The following is a 19,583-nucleotide window of genomic DNA, read 5'->3' as shown; positions in this document are numbered from 1 at the left end:
AATGCCAAGGGTGACATGAAACATGGACACACCCTGGCCACTTGTATTGGATTTAAATTGGTCCTAAAGTTTCTACCATAACAGCCAAAGCTTATGACGTTGGCCATGTTAGCCGTACTATGTGCTAACACTAAGAACATACCCATCAAAAATCGCAAAAGTAAAAATAGCTCACTTTCAAGCTTAAAACAACCACAAAATGCAATGAATTTTCATCATATAGGACCTTTAATGCATTTTCGTATAATAGATCTGAACAACACGTTTGTCACGTTGTGAAGGTTACACTCACTATCTAGAACATTTAATTTTCTTTCACTGATAGAAAAAATATGAAAAGAACATTTGAAACAGCCTCCATAAAAACCATATAGTTGAACACTTCTCTTAACCTGACAAAGCAACCATCCTAAAATATGATTACTGCATTGCTATATTGTTACACTGTGTTTAAAATCCGGACAGATATCCTTTAAGTGTACCCTTGTAATGGAGCTACAGTAGCTGCAGAAAATAGTAGGGAAAACTCAGCTTAAAAGTATTCTTAATATTGCTTTTTTTTCCACACACTAGCATAATCATGTCATGCAGGTTGTTCAAGCTACTACACAGACCTTTAGAGGAAAGTATCCTATTCTGTCAGTCTCCTGCCGTAACATAAATATCAAAGAAGGAATGGTGTGCAGCTGCTTGACTAAACAACTTACACAGCAGAGAACAATAAATCAACTTTCAATCCCCCAAACTGTGGCAGTGCAGATAACAAAAGCAACCAAATTTAAAACAGCGCACGGGTTTTTCTTGGTCCTTTCATGCTTTTTGTCTTTCTTCGTCAAAACCAGAAAATATTGTTCTGTCTTTGACTTTTCCTCTTGTAAAGCTATCTCTTCTCCTTTGCTGTCTGCCTCATTATCCCCTTCCCTCCTCTCTCCCAACCCTTCCTGTTTTAAAAATAAAAAGAACAAGCGAGGAAGAAAATGATGTAAAATGTTCCTCCAGGGTGTTCCTGATTTGCTTTGGTAATGTCTCCTACTTCTGCTGTCAGGAAGTAAGTTTTCTCCAAGAATGGATGTTAGGGCAAGGTGAACCGCCCCCACACAAATCCACTTCTGCTCTTTTTATTGGAAGCATGAAATGTAAATGAAACTGCAATAATAAAAATAGCAATGTGCTCTAGTATATTGTCTTGTTTGTACAGTACACTCCTTCCTTCGTTTCTTTCTTCATCACACATTTTACAATTTAATTGTATCAAATTACTGTAACTGTCAGTTGAGTATGTTTTTGACAGAAACAGGTTTATATGGATTTGCATCTTAGCTTTCTGTGTTTTTCCCCATAAGCAATCTCTTGCAGCAGTATAGGACAATATGTAAACAGTGATCAGTTCTGTGACTAGTCCAAATTAAGGATCACATATTGTGGTGGGGTTTTTTTTGTTCGTTTTTTTTTTCTTCTCAGCGATGATGACAATGACAATCTCAAATGTCCTCAGAATATGTGCTTCAAAGTATGCGTATCATCTATTAGACAACATTGTTGTTTCAGTCACTATTTCCTATTTGTTACATGTCAACAGAAACTCTGTTTGTAATTGAATTACAAATATCATTAGACTTCGCCTTCCACCACTCTGCAGATATCATTTTTTTCCACAGCCGTCCATCTCCACCTCACGTCCGTCTTCTTCTGTTGATGTTCAATTCCCCTGAGCCTCCAGTGTCCATTAAGTATAATCATAAAACCCACATTCTCCCGCGGGTAGCCATTCTTTTTTTGCTTTCAATGTTAGGAAAATCAGACTGCCTTTATTCATGTATTTACTTCCACTGTGGATTTGCAATCACAAAAATCAGAAAGTGCTCCGTTACCTTTTATAAACCACGCTCGATGGAAGACTAGCTGTGTCGCGGGGAGTTTGAATTTCTAGTTCGAAATGCCTTTTGAAGCCATGCATTTCAAACCCTGTCTGCTGTCCCCGACCCTCCCATCCGAATAGTTTGACTCCAGCCGGCTCTGCTTTTCCTTTCCACTGTGAGGCAAATGACTTCCAAAATCCTCATCGTTCTCCCCACAGCCAGCGCTGATTTAGAGAGCTAGAAAGAGCAGAGCCAAGGATGGATAGATGAAATATTGATGAAAAGCTAAATGTGTGATTTGTAGCATGGCATCAAAGGCATCTGCTTCACTGGTGCAATGAGGGAGAGAGGGAGCAAGGAGGGAAGAGAGAGAGAGAGAGAGAGAGAGAGAGAATATATACATGCATGCAAAAGTCTGCCGATGATGACAAGAAGTGAAGGAATTCAGTCACTGACAGTCTGATAACATCACGTTGCAGTTGCAATATGGAATCTCTTTGAAGCTATTTTTCCAAACGTATCAGAAACATACGTCTTGTCTGAATTAGAAAGGAAAAAAAACATACTGTGACATTTTTATTTTAGTTTTGTCATATTCTTTGTTGATACATATTTAATTCAGTAAGAGTCACACTTACATAATCCAGTGTGATGAGTATGTTCCACATTTTTCCCGCCAGGTCCCTCTGCCATATGAATCGCGAATATAATCATCAATGAAATAATAAATATTTGCTTGTTGCAGCTTCATAAAAGTGAGTAGATGTTGGCTTCATTCCATTTCATATAACTGAAAAACAGCTTTTGCACTCTAGAAAGTTTTAAGGTAAAGAACCAATACTCTGGAGTCTGTTGATCACTTGGGCTCATTTTATTGGTGTGATAAATTTCTTTGCACTCTTTATTATTACCTTACCCTACGCTTTAGGATTTCAATTTTAGGATTATTTAAAGTCACATTAAAAGCATCATCCGTGCAGGTCAGGTGGATGGATAGGCACTCTGGGATCTTAAACTGAACTTTTTTGGAGCCACACTTAGCAGCATTGTAAGGTTTTCTACCCTCCACACATCAGCACTGCTCCTCAACCAAACACTTCCTCCCGCTGGAGTTACGGTTCATTACTATGCTGACCGAGTTTCACAGGAAGGAACACAGAAAGAAAGTTCTTGCAACACTTGTGTGGCATAATTCGCATTTTCACTGTCTCTGTATATCTTATTCGCTCATATTTTTATGAGTTATATTTGCTCAAAACTGGAGACCTTCACCTTCCTTTAGTCAGCACTGCTTTACCCTAGTCAAGTTGATCTTTTTGTCAACTAAATAAATAATATTATTAGTAATAATGTCCATAATGAACTTTTAAATCGAATAAGAATTAATGATCCCACAAGATTTCCTGCTTCTTGTCACATTGCTGTTACTAAAGACTTCTGATTTCTAACGCTTTGAAAATTGTAATATGGTTCGCTGGTCTAATTAATTCTTATATGTCTGCTACCAAAATAGTTGACATATACATTCATTTTGTCGAACTGACACAGCAGCAGTACAAGTATATGCTGGAGAGCATTGATAATAGTAGGTGGTAGTAGACAAATAGGACAGTAGGCACTCCAATTACGAGAGTCCAAACAATTGGGTTGCAGACTGACTGAAGTGAAAGACCAACACAAGAGCACACAGCGCTGCAGTGGACATGAGCTCCAGCCACTAATTTTAGAAATGCCAAAAAATCCATGGCAGAATCAGTACATAGACTCATTGCTCCGCTTGCTCTTCTTTCACCCTTCCCATGTTTTTCCACCCTTCCACCCCCTTCACTAACTCTTCTTTTATCCAAGCCAAATGCTAATTCAGCCAGAAGGCTCTTTGAAATTGAAATGATGTGAAAATAGAATTGCAGTGGCAAATGAGCTGTGTTTGCTGGTACCGTCGGGGCCAAACGAGCCCTTTGAACGCGTCTCTCCCCTAGCGAGGAGGCCCTGTTCTGGGCCGCAGTCTCTCCGGCGCTCCCCTCCCTTTTCACGTCGGCTGGAGAGCTCCCAGTGGAGCAGAGATCAAGCTGAAGCTGATTGGAACGGAGTTTTGCTTCACACATGTGCACATGCTCATGGATCTATACATAGCCTCATTTGCACTTATGCACGCTCACAGCAGACTTTAAGGTAGCCTATATGGAAGTTTGAGCATGCACATAATACATATGAGCTGACACTTGATTTCTGATATAAACCAACAAATGCAACAGTAGCCAACAATTCTCACACTTCCTATGATTTTTTTTTTAATTCTTAGACATGTTTTTTATTATATTGATGTGAAATCATTCAATCTTAACTTTCCAACACTTTGCAGCTTATAGTCGCTGTTCAGTTTCCAAAGTAATGTGCTCAAATGCAGCGACAAAAAGAGACTGGCGGTGATTTGTAGGTGAAAACAGGACACGTGCACAAACAAATGTGCCTTGAACTGTTTTTGGAAACTTGTCAGGAATCAACCAAAAACTTTTTTCTTGACAAGAAATCCGATCCACAGTACGCTGGTGTGGAGAAACACAAACATAAATTCACCAGAGACTCAGGAAAGGAGTGGAGAGGCACAAAGCCAAGAGAGACGAGAGAAAGTGAAGGTTCGAATCGAGATATCAGAAGAGAAGTGAGAGTGTTTAAATGTCAGCATTTTAGTTGACAGCATTCCCATTCCTAATCCTCCTGAAAATGCTTTCTGCTCTGCCACATACACAAAATAAAAAGCCACTACAGTGGAGTGAAGTGAAGCATTCCAGTTTCAACGCACAAAAGGAATACATAAGAACATCTCTGAGTCTTAGAAAAAATTAATGGATGGCGAAGTGTTATATAAGATAAGTAAACACTCAGTTTTCCGATGTGCATCTCAATAGAAAGATGACACACAGAAAATGAATCATTTTTAATTAAGTTATATATACACACAAAATAGTAGCTCTCCCTATAATATTACCATACATAATGCATCATCACCAGTCATGCTGACGACAGAATATTTACATATTTGGCTAAGTAAAGTGGCTAATCACAAGTGCTGACGATGCATGCATGACAGCCCATTAAAGGAATTACCTGATTGGTTATCTGCGTTAATTATCATAATTACATTTTAATCCTAATTGCATCACTTGAATGAGACAGCATTCAATATTTCTTTCTAGGTTCAACATAACGCGTTGTGTCTTGGGGTCATTCTAAGTGATGGACAGGCATGTGAAATTAGCAGCATCATATTCCAAGGCTTTAAGTCAAGTAAACAAATGCGTGTTTTCGTTGTGTAGTCTGTAACATATTTCATGGGGAGATTGAATTAGAGAACACAATGAGTGAATGAGACTGAGTGACAGAGTGATTGCAACAGATTGAATTAGAGGAAAAATGAGTCGCTCACATACAGTGACAGAGTGAGATGAGAGAATGCGCTTGTGTGACACTGGTTCAGGCTGTAATTTTGTCTATGGAGATTTGAGCATGTGACTGTGTAACATGTCGCTTGCTTGCGTTGGCGTTTGTGCGCTCGCTTCTGCGTTCCCGTAGCCCACATGTTGATGCCTGTCACGTCAAGGAAACTTCAAGCGATTTCTAGCTTTATGACAAGAAAAAGAAGAGCTTCAACTTCATAGTCAGTGCATGCATATGAAACGGCAGCGTGGCCTAACTTAGCCTCACTTCAGTTTCTGTGCTGCTGCTGCTGCTGCTGCTGCCTCCAGCATCGCTCCCTGGCCCGCCGCCCAGTATGGAAATACCCCTCAGCCTTAATGGACATTTCATTTAATAATCAGTGATTGATCACTGCTGGTAATGATGTATAAGCAGTAAGATTCGGGGATGAAGAATATTCTCAGTCAATAATTGGAAAATGTAGAGAGCTCTGCGGAAAGACAGGCGACTGTGTTGCCAATAGCAGCGTGTCTCCTTAACTCTCCAGTTGTCAATATCTTTATTTGCCAGTGGCAATTAGCACCGCAGAGTCATGTTGTTGAGTTAGTCACATCAACCTCACAGAGCTAATTAGGCACACTTGACCTTTTCCACATTCGGTTCATTTTAGAGATGGGACTTCAGTGAAAGACAACCCTAGGACAATTAGATCAGGCGGTGTAGATGTGGACATTACTCCTTGTATGAAAAGTCACATTCTTGTTACTTGTGTAGTTCAAAAATACAAGCAAATTCAAATATAATGATAGTGAAATTTCTTTCCAATAGTAGGAGAGCTTAGCTCTATTGCACTGTTTTAATCTGAAAGCCAGGATATGTTGCCCTTCCCTCAGAAACCAGCCGCTGTGTCCACTGCCAGTCACCTTCACCATCTTTTTCAAGTCACTTACCATGAACCAGCTCTGAATTCAATCCACTTACTTTGTGAGTTTCTCATTCCCGCCTACGTCTGGGATATGCTTGCATTCACACAAAATATATTCTGAGTGCTATTGAATAGGTATTAATAGTTTTGACATCATGCATTGCTGTCTGATATACAATGTTTATGAGTATTATAAGGAAACATTTACCATCCTATCTATGAAGTACATAGCTGCACAATGTCCGCATTATAAGTTAAAGCACGTTGTTAAGGTTAGGGAGGTTGTAGCTTTGGCTTAATGCACACTTAAAATGCTATACAGAGATGCAAGTCCGAAATGTATTCATTTATTTGGTAACTGTAGATTCCTCTGGTGAAAATCTCATTTTTTACCTTGCACATGTCATATGGTGTTTTTACAAGCTACAATACACATTCTGTAGCTTCTTAACTGGAATTCAGAGGGTTAATCAAAGTGTTTTCATTGCCTAATATACTTAAGCACACACATTCATTTAGCACATAATCCAGGAAGTCATCATGGTCTTCAGACAATAGATTAATTTTTACACGGCACTGAATTCTAAAGCTCACTGATAACTGCACGCATGGTGTTGATATATATAAGCTGGTATTTTTTTAACAGTACAAGTGGAAGCCAGTTGTCAATCTGACTATCAATTAGTTGTGTGGTAAAGTCAATTTCACATGGATGGTTTTGGTGTCCCTCCTCACTTAATGACACCATTTTCCCCAAACCTAGTTGTTTTTTTAAATTTCTCCATTTTATGGATATTCAGTTTGGCTTGGGTCAGTAAAACATCCTGTCATTGTGTAAATAATTCAACAGCGTGTCCTTCTGCACCATACTGTAGATTTCTTTTGTGGCTAATGAGCTCTTCACCATCACAGTCTTTATTGATGTTTTTTGTCCGCCTTGGGCCCATAGCAGATACAACCCCTGGAGAGATTCTCCAATCAAACACACACAGGCACACATACATACCTTAAGATGTTTGAAAGTCAACCATGTTTGTGACATTTAGTAACATTTAATATTCATGAAGGTGCCAGTGCTGCACTGTGACTGTGTGACAGAGGTAACACTGAATGAAATTTACATTTCATGTTGGTTCTCTACACTGGATGTAATATTTGCATCAGTGCATGTGTGGAGAGAGAATTGATTTGTATCCGTCAAACTCAATTCTATGAAATACTATCCACTTCATTATGTAAAACATTAAGCAAAATTATCTCACTGAAAAATGAAAAATATCATATTAAGAATAAAAAAACACCCAAAAACAATCCAGTATGTACATAACTATTTTATACTTATAAAATGTCCATTCACATGTTTTTATTCCCTTTTCTGTTCTTTTTACAATAAAAACACAAATATATGTTACAGTACAGTCAGATCTCCATGTTTTCAGAGGCTTTACCTCTTTGGAGCTACTCTTGAGGGAGGACTTTGTGGATATTTGCAGGGTCCAAACATCCATCCATCCATTCTCTATACACCGCTTTATCCTCATTAGGGTCGCGGGGGGTGCTGGAGCCTATCCCAGCTGATTCGGGCGAAGGCAGGGGGCACCCTGGACAGGTCGCCAGTCTGTCGTAGGGCTACATATACAGACAAACAATCACACTCACATTCACACCTATGGGCCAATTTAGAATAACCAATTCACCTCAGCATATTTTTGGAGTGTGGGAGGAAGCCGGAGTGCCAGGAGAAAACCCACGCATGCACAGGGAGAACATGCAAACTCCATGCAGAAAGATCCCAGGCCCAAGCCAGGATTTGAACCGGGGATCTTCTTGCTGCAAGGCGAAAGTGCTAACCACTACTCCACAGTGCAGCCCAGGGTCCAAACAGTAACACTTAAAGATCAGAAATGAAAAGTCGTTCTAAAATATGATTATCAGTCATTTGCCTTCAAACTCAGTTCACATCTCATGTATGAAATCTTGAGCTCAATTATATTCTGCTTTAAAGACATACAGTTTGCTACCTAAAATGAGAGCAGGGTGATCTGCCCCCTTTAAATGTTTTAATACATCTTTCAGTGGTTTTATACCATAGAGACATGCAAGAAGAGGAAAGAGAGAAAGCTATGACGGCAGAAAATGAGCTGGGATTCATTCCCATGCAGCGGCATGTACATGGCTTTTACACTAATTGGTTTTGTCACCATGAAGCCCAGGGCGTCCTTTTTAAGATCTCCTTTACGTCACGTACACACAGCGGGGGAAACACAGTTTGAAAGATGCTGCTTCACGCCAAAATGTGGCTTCTGGCTGTCGTGGTAGCTCAGCAGGCCAACGCACATGCAATGTGTGTGCCTACTGAATCTCTACACATTTCATCTTTTTTTTTGTTTGTTTCATCTTGTATGTTAAAGAAAAGAAGTTGAAAATAAGGTCTTACAGAAAATATTAAATGGGGCTTTGGCATACATTTGACTCTACGGGTGCTTCTAAACATACAGAGACTGGATTTACACCAGAATCATGATTTTTTTTTATATATATATATCAATAACCTTGTGAATAGTTAGATTACTATCAATAGCGTAGATCGTATGTCGGCTTAGTAAGCACAAAATGTGGCTAAAATCAGATTGTAGCTGATCATTGTTCTTCATAGAAGCCCATAATTTTATTAAAGCCTGCATCAAACCCACCAAGATGTCAAAATACCACACATATATTCAGTGGGATTTTGTGGCTGTCCACTTTCTGTGACAAAAATAGAGCAGAGGTGCAGAGGTCAGCAGCTGAAGCCAGTGTTCTGCACTGCATTGACATTTTACCCCTGAACCAGGATTACAGCACACATTTGATTTGCTTTGATAGTGTGGTAATCCATGAGATTTTCACTTCAGTGTGGTAAGATTCTAGTAAGGGTGCATAAATGTCAGACTTGAGAGCAGAGTAAAATGTTTTACGCTCCAAAATACGAACATGAATTTTAGTGAAAAGAACACGTAATGACTCATGATTTCTTATGATGTGAGGATAATTATTTTCCTCATAGAAAATAAAATAAAAGCTGAGGTGCACATATTGCAGGAGCTTTAATTTCCCCATAAATTACACCACGCTCTGCCACTGGAGTCCGTTTCTTGTGTCGTGTTACACAAACATCTTTTCTGCTGAGTCTTGACTCAAAGCCTGAAGTCAAAATCCATATTTCTTTCTTGTGTAAGTAGGGTCACAAACTGGGGTTTAAAACCTCTGCAGTTCCTGTCATGCCATATTTCACAGAGCAGTGGGTGAACACAGCAGAGCTGACAAGTCTCACTGCATGAGGAGAGAAGGCTCAGTTCAAAAACAGCTTGACTCCCTGATAAATGGACTAGCCACTGGCCTATTAGCTGACAGTGTTGGTCAAAATGAGTCGGTTAACAGAGAGAGAGAGAGAGAGAAACTACAAATAAATAATAATAAAAAAACAAAACACTTGTCTCCTCACATAAGAGACATGCTGTTCTGAGACATCCTGAGATATATGTGGTGAGACTGATCAGTGACTACAGAGCTACGTTGTCTGAGGTTGAATCTCCCAACCATGTGGGTTCAGTCAAGTCTTACAAATCCAGCTACATAGTGGGTGACACCAGTATTATGGCTATTGCAAAGCTTAGCACACTCTCTGTGGCGTCTTTCCCAGTGGTTTCTTCAGCATTTATCCCCATTGGTAATAGATTACAACATAGTAACTCGAGAAATGTTCATTTCTTTGAACTAGAAATGAGCGGACACCCTTATTATTGCATTTTTGTCAAACGTGAGTCTTAATCATGATGGCATTTGAGAAATATGGACGAGACAAGATTACAATCTGTCCACGCAAGGAGCACAAGACAAGAATGCAAATGCTACTCTGACCAGCGGCCATCCCGGACAATGAATGGAAAGAGAACAAGGCCCAGGCTGACAAATGCCAGGATGAAACATTTAACCTCACATTTGGATTCTATGGTTTTGTTCTTCCGTTGGGCATGACATCATATAATCTTTGAGAGATCAGCAAAAAGTCTCAACTACCAACTCAGTGCTCCAAAGTAATACTTTCATTGCTTATTTAGAACTTTTATAGGTCTGTCCCTGCTTGCTGCATTTTCACGTGTAATCGAGCAAAATTGAGACACTGCGCAACTGTGGAGATTTGCTTTAAATTAAGTGAATGTGAAAATGCCCTTGAATACTGCTAAAGTCTCCGCAGTACATGATATGCCTTCTGTTTGATCTGCTGCTTTAATATTTGACTAAAGCACAACCTAATACCACCATACTCACATCTTACTGTGAAGGACAGTCGACTAATATCCTAGTATAAGACCCTATCCACGATTTCTGCAGCTGGCCTTTTCTTTCACATGTCAGAAGCATCATTGCAGGGCAAATTTGTCTTTAGCCTGTAATTTGGCGCATGTTTACCCGAATGATGCGTGCATTCTGAGCAGATGAATGGCTCGGGAAGATTAGAATATGAATGCTAGGGGCTCATGACATTTATTTTTATTCCTTCCTTCCTTTTTTTTTTTTTTTTTACAAGTTCTCTACTTTCTTGCTCATTTGCACACTAGTCACACAGCTTCACTCATGTCCTCCCCTCCCAGACTTTTCACTGCTTTAAATTGACTCACTGACATTGACAGTGTGGGTGATTGTTTCGTCAGCAAGCAGCAGAAGGAGAGAGAACAGAGAAGGAATACACGAATAAAATTATTAGTTGCAGGAAAGGAGAGGAAGAGAACAGGAGATGTGAGTAGATGAAATGAGTGGCAGGAGGAAACGGGGAGAAAAAAATTGCAGCGTGGGTACAAGGTAAGGTGAAAGGGACATTAGAGTGGGCGTGAAAGTTTTTAGCTCTCCAATGCATCTCTATACAGCTGGTTTACAGCTCATACCGGCTTTTCAGATCACTGTGTTCGCAACAGGATGTTTTTTTTGAGTTCTTCGCTCCTTAAAAACTTGGAAATTATGTGTTCACTTCAGCAGATGCGAATTAAACCTGTTACTTCATAGATTGTTTGTCGCATTTGTGTTGACGGGCTATCGAGTTTCTACCTGCTGGTTTGCTTCGCCGCCTCCACCAAATTGCTTGTAAGTGAAATGCATTTCCCATTGTTGTGTCTTATCACAAAAAATGGCACAAATTACAGTGCTGTTTTTTTCCCAAATTTCTTTTGAGCTCAGCTCTTGATTCTGTTCAGTGTTAAAGCCCATTCTCAGTAAATGAAGTGCTATACATTTAAAATAAAGATAATATGAGATTATTCATTCCTCACTGGGGAAATGCACGTGTTACAGAAGCTATATACAAGTAAGACATGAAAGAAGCAACACAAGAATTTGAAAAATCCAGTAAAATTTAAAAAAAGATACAGTACAAATAAATGTCTCATAGACACAATATTCAAGACATTGTTGATTCAGATTTGGATATGTATATGTTGACAGTGGATTTACGTATGGATATGTGCAGCTTTAACATAAGTAGAGAAATGGATATGTTAAAATATGACTTGATTAATTTAAATATGTACAGATTTGACATGGAAGATAATGTACTCACATTAGACCAATGTTAAGCTTATTATTGCACATGAAGAATTGTGCTCTGAAACAGTGTTATATTTTACTCAATGATCTGGGAGAGCTGTACCGAGAGAATGCAGTTTTACTTTGTGCTATTGGTTGATTCTTTGGGGCCAAACATGTATTGTTTCCAAAGAGCTGTAGAGAGAAAAAAAAACCAGTGTTATGAGATTTTGTGGCACCAGTAAGAGCTACATGGAGACTTGCTGGACTTTGACACTGCACAAAAACTAGACTAAACCAAAAGAAAATATCTAGAAAGGTAAATAAAAAAATAGTGTTTGTGTATTTGTGTTACCCATGATACGCAAACTTAAATCTTTTTATGTATTCTCACTGTGGGGGACCTCCTCTGTTCTGCAGACAGAAAGTAGTGGTCCATAATGTAAAAACAATTTAAGAGAAAGTCTGCGATTCTGGAAAAATAAGATTGCTGGTATTTGGACAGTTATTATGTACTTGTGGACAAGCATGAACATGCACAGTATTTGTTTGAATAGTCGTATGTGGAACAGTTTGAGCCACTTTGCTATTGACTGAAGTAGCACTAAGCAAGAACACCATGTATTTTTTTTGCTGTTGTCTTTTTTTATGTATTTTTTTTATTTTACTTTGTTACTAGCTGAAATGGGCGCTTAGAGGACTTCAAGAAGATACTCAATGGATTTGGTAACACTGTACTAGATTAGACTGGCACATTACATCTTCAAATTGTAGCCTGACCATTTCATAAGGGTTACAGTTATACAAGTAGCTGGCTAGGTCTTTAGGAAATAAATGCAAGTCAACATAATGTCCCCTAAAATGATGCCTCCAAAGGAGACATATGTGACCATACAGACGATAGAATTTGTTAAATAGGATTTATGTTAATTTCTTTCAAAGGGTTTCTTGTCTTCAGAAAATCTCAAGAAAACAGGTAATGCAAAAGGAGTTGGTTGCTGTATATTTAGGGTCCTCTGGGTTACGCAAGTGTAGTACGTAATAATGGATAATGTGATCTGCTGCTGTCTTGAGTGGGTAGGCAGTGACTTAAAACTTGTAAATATCAGAAATAACATACGTATGACTGTATTTGAACCATTACTTCATCTTCTTTTCCCATAAAGATTATCTTGTTTGACAAAAGTTTTTAGTTCAGGGGTTGCCCACATGTCGCTGAACAAATGTACATATTCACATAAACGCGCTGTACATAGAGATCAGCATCTATACAGCCGAGCAGTCACACGCATGATCTATTGCTTTTTTTCTGTCTGTTGTTTTTCCTGCTAACATTGCTGTTGTTATGGTCCCGCATAGACATACAATCAGATGCTGATATATGAAGCATTTGTTCCTATATGGCTGTGTTCTGCTGGTGGGGGTGAAACTCATGAAATAATTCTCCTTCCTGTCTCTCTGCTGCCTCATCTTACTTCATATGCTACAGACAGAGTGCCTGATGATCATCTGGAATATTAATGAATCACTCCTCACACACAGACTTCCCTTTAGGATTGTATAATCTCAGGATCTTCAATGTTGGGACACATTTTCACCATTTTCATGACATATATTAGTCATTTCTTAGACACCTCGTGCACATTATGCTTCACAGTCATCTGGAGAAATGGCAGCTTTTTTTCATGTCTCTGTTACATAACTGTTTTGATGGATAGCCTCACAGAAGCTTGTCTTTTCGCTTTTATGTGGAAAGTGCCAGTTCTCAAAGCCGTGAGAATCAACAAACACATCGAATCTAAACATCAAATGCATATGATATGAAATTAATGATTATTTAACATCAAACATTGTTATGCAACAAACTGATGCATCCTGTGAAAGAAATACACTTTGTCACCCACGTATGTGAATGCATACTGGGAATTGGACAGTGATTTAAACTGAGCTTTCAAAGTATTTGCACAAAATAAAATGTATGTGCATTTAGCTATGGATGGAATAAAATAGCTGTAAAACTATGATGCAGAATTACAGATATGTGTAGAAGAGCATGTTTAAGGTGAACCAGAGTTTAAGTACAAAATTACAAAGTGAAAGTGAGTATCGTGTTGTAATATTGAAATGCTAATAGTGGTCTTCCCCTTTCTATACCCAACCATCCATCCACTCTGTCACCTCCTTTACGTGTTGCTGTGCTTTGTATGAAGTGCTTGTCAGACTAGAAAACAGCATCTGAAATTTTTCCGATGTTAGAATTGCTGCTCTTCAAAACAAACAGCCCAGAAAGCATTTCATGCAGTGGTTGGCCAGGTGTGCTCACCTAAAAAGATAGGTCAAATGCAAATCTCTGAATCTCCACGCAGTTATATATGCAAATAAGTGCAGCGCTATGGACTAGACACTGTCAGAATTTTCCCACTGTTCTTCACCCCTTGCACCCCTTAACTGCCATTTGTAGAATACCCACAAGTTTTAGGCAGAAAGATAAATAAATAAAATTCACGCTAAAGCAGGGTAGGTTGCTCCAACCAACTTGGATTTGGGATGGAACTGCAGTAAGAGCTAAAGGCTTCATACCATCTGCTGAAGGACTTACTGTTCTTTTTGATTCTGAATGTAGTTCTTATGATTCTGGCTGGACATTTGAGGTTGTTGTCATGTTGCAGAATCTTGATAGTATCACATTATGGGTGGATACATGTACCTACAATAATTGCATCAGAAAATAGGATTTGGATTTCAATTCTACCTTCAAGAGAAAAAAAATGATACAATACGGCTGATAGCGGTCACTGAGGAAATACTAAAAGTATTTTAAACACAGCAGTGAGATAGTTAAAATACATAAGTTGGAACTGCTTTGGGTTTGACTGGATAGTTTCCTTAAAACAAACTCAACGTCTGTATAGCATTAGAGGCACTCCAGGTGATATTCAGTTAGTTAGAGATGCCGACAAAACACTTCCTTGATCCAACGTCTAGACGATTCTTAACTTCAGCTGAGCAATTATGTCAAGCAAAGTTCCAGGTTTGACTATGAGATTGTGAAAACGGCACTTTTGGAGGATTCTACGCTAATTCTACACATTTGGTGAAAATAGTGATCTGGACTGAATGTTTATGGTTAATTTTTCTCATCTGTTCAGAGTGCATTAACAAATAATGCATTCATATTTGTTTACACCACTATTACAAAGGTGCACCACAGTCTGCTGTCAAAATGTGAAATATTTTATCAGTTTCTAGTTATCCCTTATTGGGCAGAGCAGTACGCATGGCAAGAGAATAAAATAGATGGATAGATAGCAAACAAGTTACGACAAAAGGCAAAAAGGGAAAATCGTGCCAATGATGCACGTATGGACTGATACCATTTCCTGTCCCCAGTTGGCTTCACACACCATATGTGGAAAAAAAATCTGTACTCCTGGTTCCCCCCCCCCCCCCCCTGGACACGAGCCCCATCATAAAGCACAGCCCTCATGCTTACAGGGCACTGCTTAATTCTTCTCATCAGAGGGTTTGCTGAAGTGCATTAGACTCCCAGTTTTACCTTGGGAAATGGATTCTGTATTTATAGTTTACAGCCTGTAGGGATTTTATCCAAGGTCAGTAGTAGATTACCTATTTGGCTCATTGAGCCGTGTGCTCTGTTAGAACCCCCTTTTTTTAATGTGCATTGGTGATTGATTAAGCCAGTGTGTTTCTATGCCAGTGCGGCCCTTGACTGATGAATACAGAGAGCAATATGTATGTATGGATGGCTTTTGTGCAGAATGTGCGATCGATGCATGGACTCTCCTTGCAATAATTACCTCATCCAGGAGAGGGGAAAGCCTGAGGGTTGAGTGTGTGACTGTGTGTGTGTGTGTGTGTGTGTGTGCGCATATATCCGTGCTTCCCAGCTGGGTTTTTGAGTCATGAGTTGTTGCAGTATCAGAGAGCGTGAAAGTCCTCTCCATCAGTTTCCAATCAATGCTGTTAGTGCAGAGAGACATGAGGATAGACGCGGAGACAACAACTAACTACACAAGTCAAATAAAGAGGGAGAGAGAGAGTGCAGATTATATGCGAAGAGACTGAAAATCAAACTGTGATATTTTCACCACTGAGTGATAAACAACAGTCACAGGAGAAACTGATTACATGTGCCGTTTCTGTTTGTCACTTGGGCATGGAATGGGGAATCCGTTTCATACAGCTAGGTCAGTTTGGTTATTTTTTTTTCAGCTTCCATTTTTCCAGTTCAAATTAAGAACATACAAATTGACTGCCGATTTACGAGAACATGACTACCTTCACTAAAAATAAACATGAGCTGTCAGGTGCCAAAATAAGGCAAGCCAAACATATTTGCATGACATATGACAGGACATTATGGCAGGCTGCTGTATTGGAACGCTCTAGATTGTACAAGGTTGTCCAATAAAATGGTCATGGAGTTTTTCTGGCATATTTAATTTGATACTCTTTAAAACAATTCATAATAAACTAATTTTCCCTTGCTATAGTGAGACATAGTCGCTTTTACAAAAGTTAGATTCCTGTTAAATCTATTAAAACTCCTTTTCTTCCTATATCTACGCCTGAAGATTAAAACCAGAGCAAAGATAATAATGCAGCAATGGGTTTTTACTCCTCCTTCTGTCCACACATGACAGTAATTTTTGAGCTTTAGATGCACGTTTTGATGCCATAAGGCAATTAAGCCATTTTCCATTCCAATCACACCTCGCTCACATGTACAAAGCAGTGTGGAAGAAAGCCTGTCAGTTTTTCAAGCCTTATTTACAAGAGGCGGAAAAGCCTAGTTGGAGCAGGGATGTATGAAGAAGCAGGTGACGTTACTAAGTAAGTCAGAGAAGGCAGCAAAAGAGATCATGTGATGGGAGACACAGAGAGTCAGACAGAAAGAGATGGGATGCCTCATGTTCTTAATCACTAAATCAGAGTTGATGCCAGCTGAGACCTCACCCGTGTCTGTGCTTGAGCTGCCCACACACACACACACACACACACACACACACACACACACACACACACACACACAACCACCTGGAAACACACACACACACACAGTGAGTTTCGCAGTGGCAGGTAGGGGAGTGCGGGTCAGTGTCAGGGCCTTCTTGTCACTGGGCAGTTTAGAATTGACACATGATTGCTGCATGATGTCTCTCTCTCTCTCTCTCTCAGTTTAATTCAAAGGGGCTTTATTGGCATCTCCCTCTCGCTGTGTCTCTCTGTATGAATGTGAATGTGTGTGTGTGTGTGTGTGTGTGTGTGTGTGTGTGTGTGTGTGTGTGTGTGTGTGTGTGTGTGTGTGTGTGTGTGTGTGTGTGTGTGTGTGTGTGTGTGTGTGTGTGTGTGTGTGTGTGTGCGCGATAGGTGCTGTCGTGCTGCTGTCTTGTCAGCTCTGATCCCCACTAACCTTCGGTCGAAAAAAAAAGATGCTCCTGTAATATCAGCACATGTGCAGAGCAGCCACATCAGTCACATTCTCTTGATTCTTTTTCCCTCACTAGTTCACAAGTTGCTCATACCTCACTCCATCCTGAAACTGTCTTCTTAACGCTCTTTATGTTTTGATTCATTTCATGCCACAAATTGTTTTCAATATTCAGGACATTGTGCTGAATGTAATATTTTAGTGCATCTGGATGATGGGTAAAAGTTTTAGAGCTCTGGAAATACTTTGCACATTTGAATGACAGGTGTGTAATTCTAATTTAACACACTCAAAAACAGTTTTTTAAGCTATTGACATTTTGTTTTACCCCTCAACAAATACCAGCAAAGCAATAAAATCTGTAAATTTGATAAGGTTCAAATAGCAAGGAGACCCTCTCTTATTTTGACAATTATGTGCTGAAGAATTCCAAACTTGTTTCCATTGCTCTCCACTGGAAATGGTGTTACTCTCCATACTTTTAGCGAGTAGAGTCATGTCCCCTGACATGATAAGAACTCCACCACCCCAATTCTGTTTCAGTTTCCGTATGCAAAGATAGGAGGACAAGCTCTAAGTACTCTTAAAATGTCCAGACACTGAGTTCAAAGTCAGAGTGGAATAGGTGGAAATGTACAAATAACATTCTATTTTTTTTTTAAAAAAACTAAATATTTTTGTTCCTTTTGCTTTCGAAGAGTATAGCTTTTGGTGCATGTGAATACTCTGTCAACCTCCAAAGTATATGTCAACAGAAAACTTTTCTCCTTACCTGCCACATTTGAAGGCTTTTCTTCTGTTATTTCTCTACATCACCATGTAACACATTTGCATAGCAACTAGTTTGATACAACCTCAAACAAAGATTGAGCAGGTGCTTCACAGTCTGGCAATATTTCTTTACTAGGTCTTCTTCTGATATGTGTCTCTGCCTAAACTCAAAGATCTGAAATTACATTCCATGACCCTCGCTTTTGTCGGGTCAGGTGACAAATCAAAGCAGACTGGGCTTTTTGTACATGTACAGCATAAGCATGGGAGTGCTGCGTTTTCTGTTTCCCCCTTAATTTATTAAAGGTCAGGACAAGTGCAGTCTATGGTTTTGTGCCGTGTTGTCCAACATGCATTTGAAAAGATGGTGAGAAGACAGAGTTGAGGAGGTTAATGAAGCAACAAAAACTCCATTCTGTGACATTTCATGAGCACAGAGCCTTCCATGTGGCCTATGCTAAGAGGCTAACATGAATTTCCCACCATCTTCATTTATTGTTGCGACAGTGCTCGCTCTGTGCTCTATACTCCATAACCAGGTTGCACGTGTCTAGACAGCATTTGCTCGGTGTTTCTTAGATGTTCCACATTTTAAAAGAAGCCACTCTTTGGTCTTGGTGCTTATTCAGCACATTGGAAGAACGAGTCAGCTCTCGCTTATCAAATTGCTTGTCAGATTTACAAAAGAGAGCCGGGAGAATGCTGCAGTACAGAATGATACGCAGGAAGCCAGGATCCCTTTTTAAGTCACTGGGAGGAAATCACTGGCCTTGAAATAAACCACCAGCATGTTGAATGATGGAGGAGTTTATACTCATCAGTGTGAACTACTGACTAGAACTATCTGAAAGCTTTTCATTCATTCCTGTCTGATTCTCATAAGCATTCGAGTGAACACAATTAGTGGATTTTTTAATGTTAGTCTTCTTCCGTCAGTATGAGCCATTTCTCCACTGTAACGTTACACAGGAAGCGCTGCTGTGTTAGTCTCATGAAGTCAGATTGTAGTGAGTTTGGATTGACATGCTGTTTATTTGGTGGTATGGCTAATTAGAATAGCATGCACTGATGGCAATTTGAAGTCCTCTGGCATCACATGTTGCTTTAAATGTATGAATGTGTGAGTGAGTCTGTTCTTATATGTGTCATATGTCATGCAAGCTTACATCCTTTTCTTCAAGACTGCACGTTTCTGATCCTTTATGTAACTTGTGTTTGCATCAGTGTGTGTTTTCATGGTGTGTGTGTGTGTGTGTTTGAGATGGCATGTGTTTGTGGGTTTGGATGCACAAGAAACTGGTATTAAAATGACAAATGGTTGGTTTTTAGAAAGAAGCACCTGACCACTTCCCCTGTCAAACTATTCTACCAGGCAGTTAAACACAACACAAATATGGAAAACCACACCAAGAATCGCATGCTTGAAGAAGCTGCACAAAATTTTGGGAAATATGTTTTAATGGATGTCTATGTCTGCTTGAATGCAAGATCCGGCAGCAGGTAACCACATATGTCCCAAAGCAACATTAAAATTAATGGTTTCAGTGCAGAAAGAGCAAACGGGAACACAATCATTGAGCTGCAGATGTGTTTTTCATTA

At 39.4% G+C, this 19,583-nt stretch overlaps 1 protein-coding gene across 5 annotated transcripts in view; it reads left to right on the top strand.

Annotated features, from left to right (window-relative positions):
• The window catches only part of nlgn1 (neuroligin 1), a 443,569-nt gene that overhangs the window by 214,924 nt on the left and 209,062 nt on the right, over positions 1 to 19,583 (top strand). The gene's annotated exons all lie outside the window — the stretch shown is intronic.

Source organism: Acanthochromis polyacanthus, chromosome 4, assembly GCF_021347895.1.
Source record: "Acanthochromis polyacanthus isolate Apoly-LR-REF ecotype Palm Island chromosome 4, KAUST_Apoly_ChrSc, whole genome shotgun sequence".
Classification (NCBI taxonomy): domain Eukaryota; kingdom Metazoa; phylum Chordata; class Actinopteri; family Pomacentridae; genus Acanthochromis; species Acanthochromis polyacanthus.
Note: the sequence above shows the minus strand (reverse complement) of the source record. Positions and strands in the feature narration are given on the sequence as shown.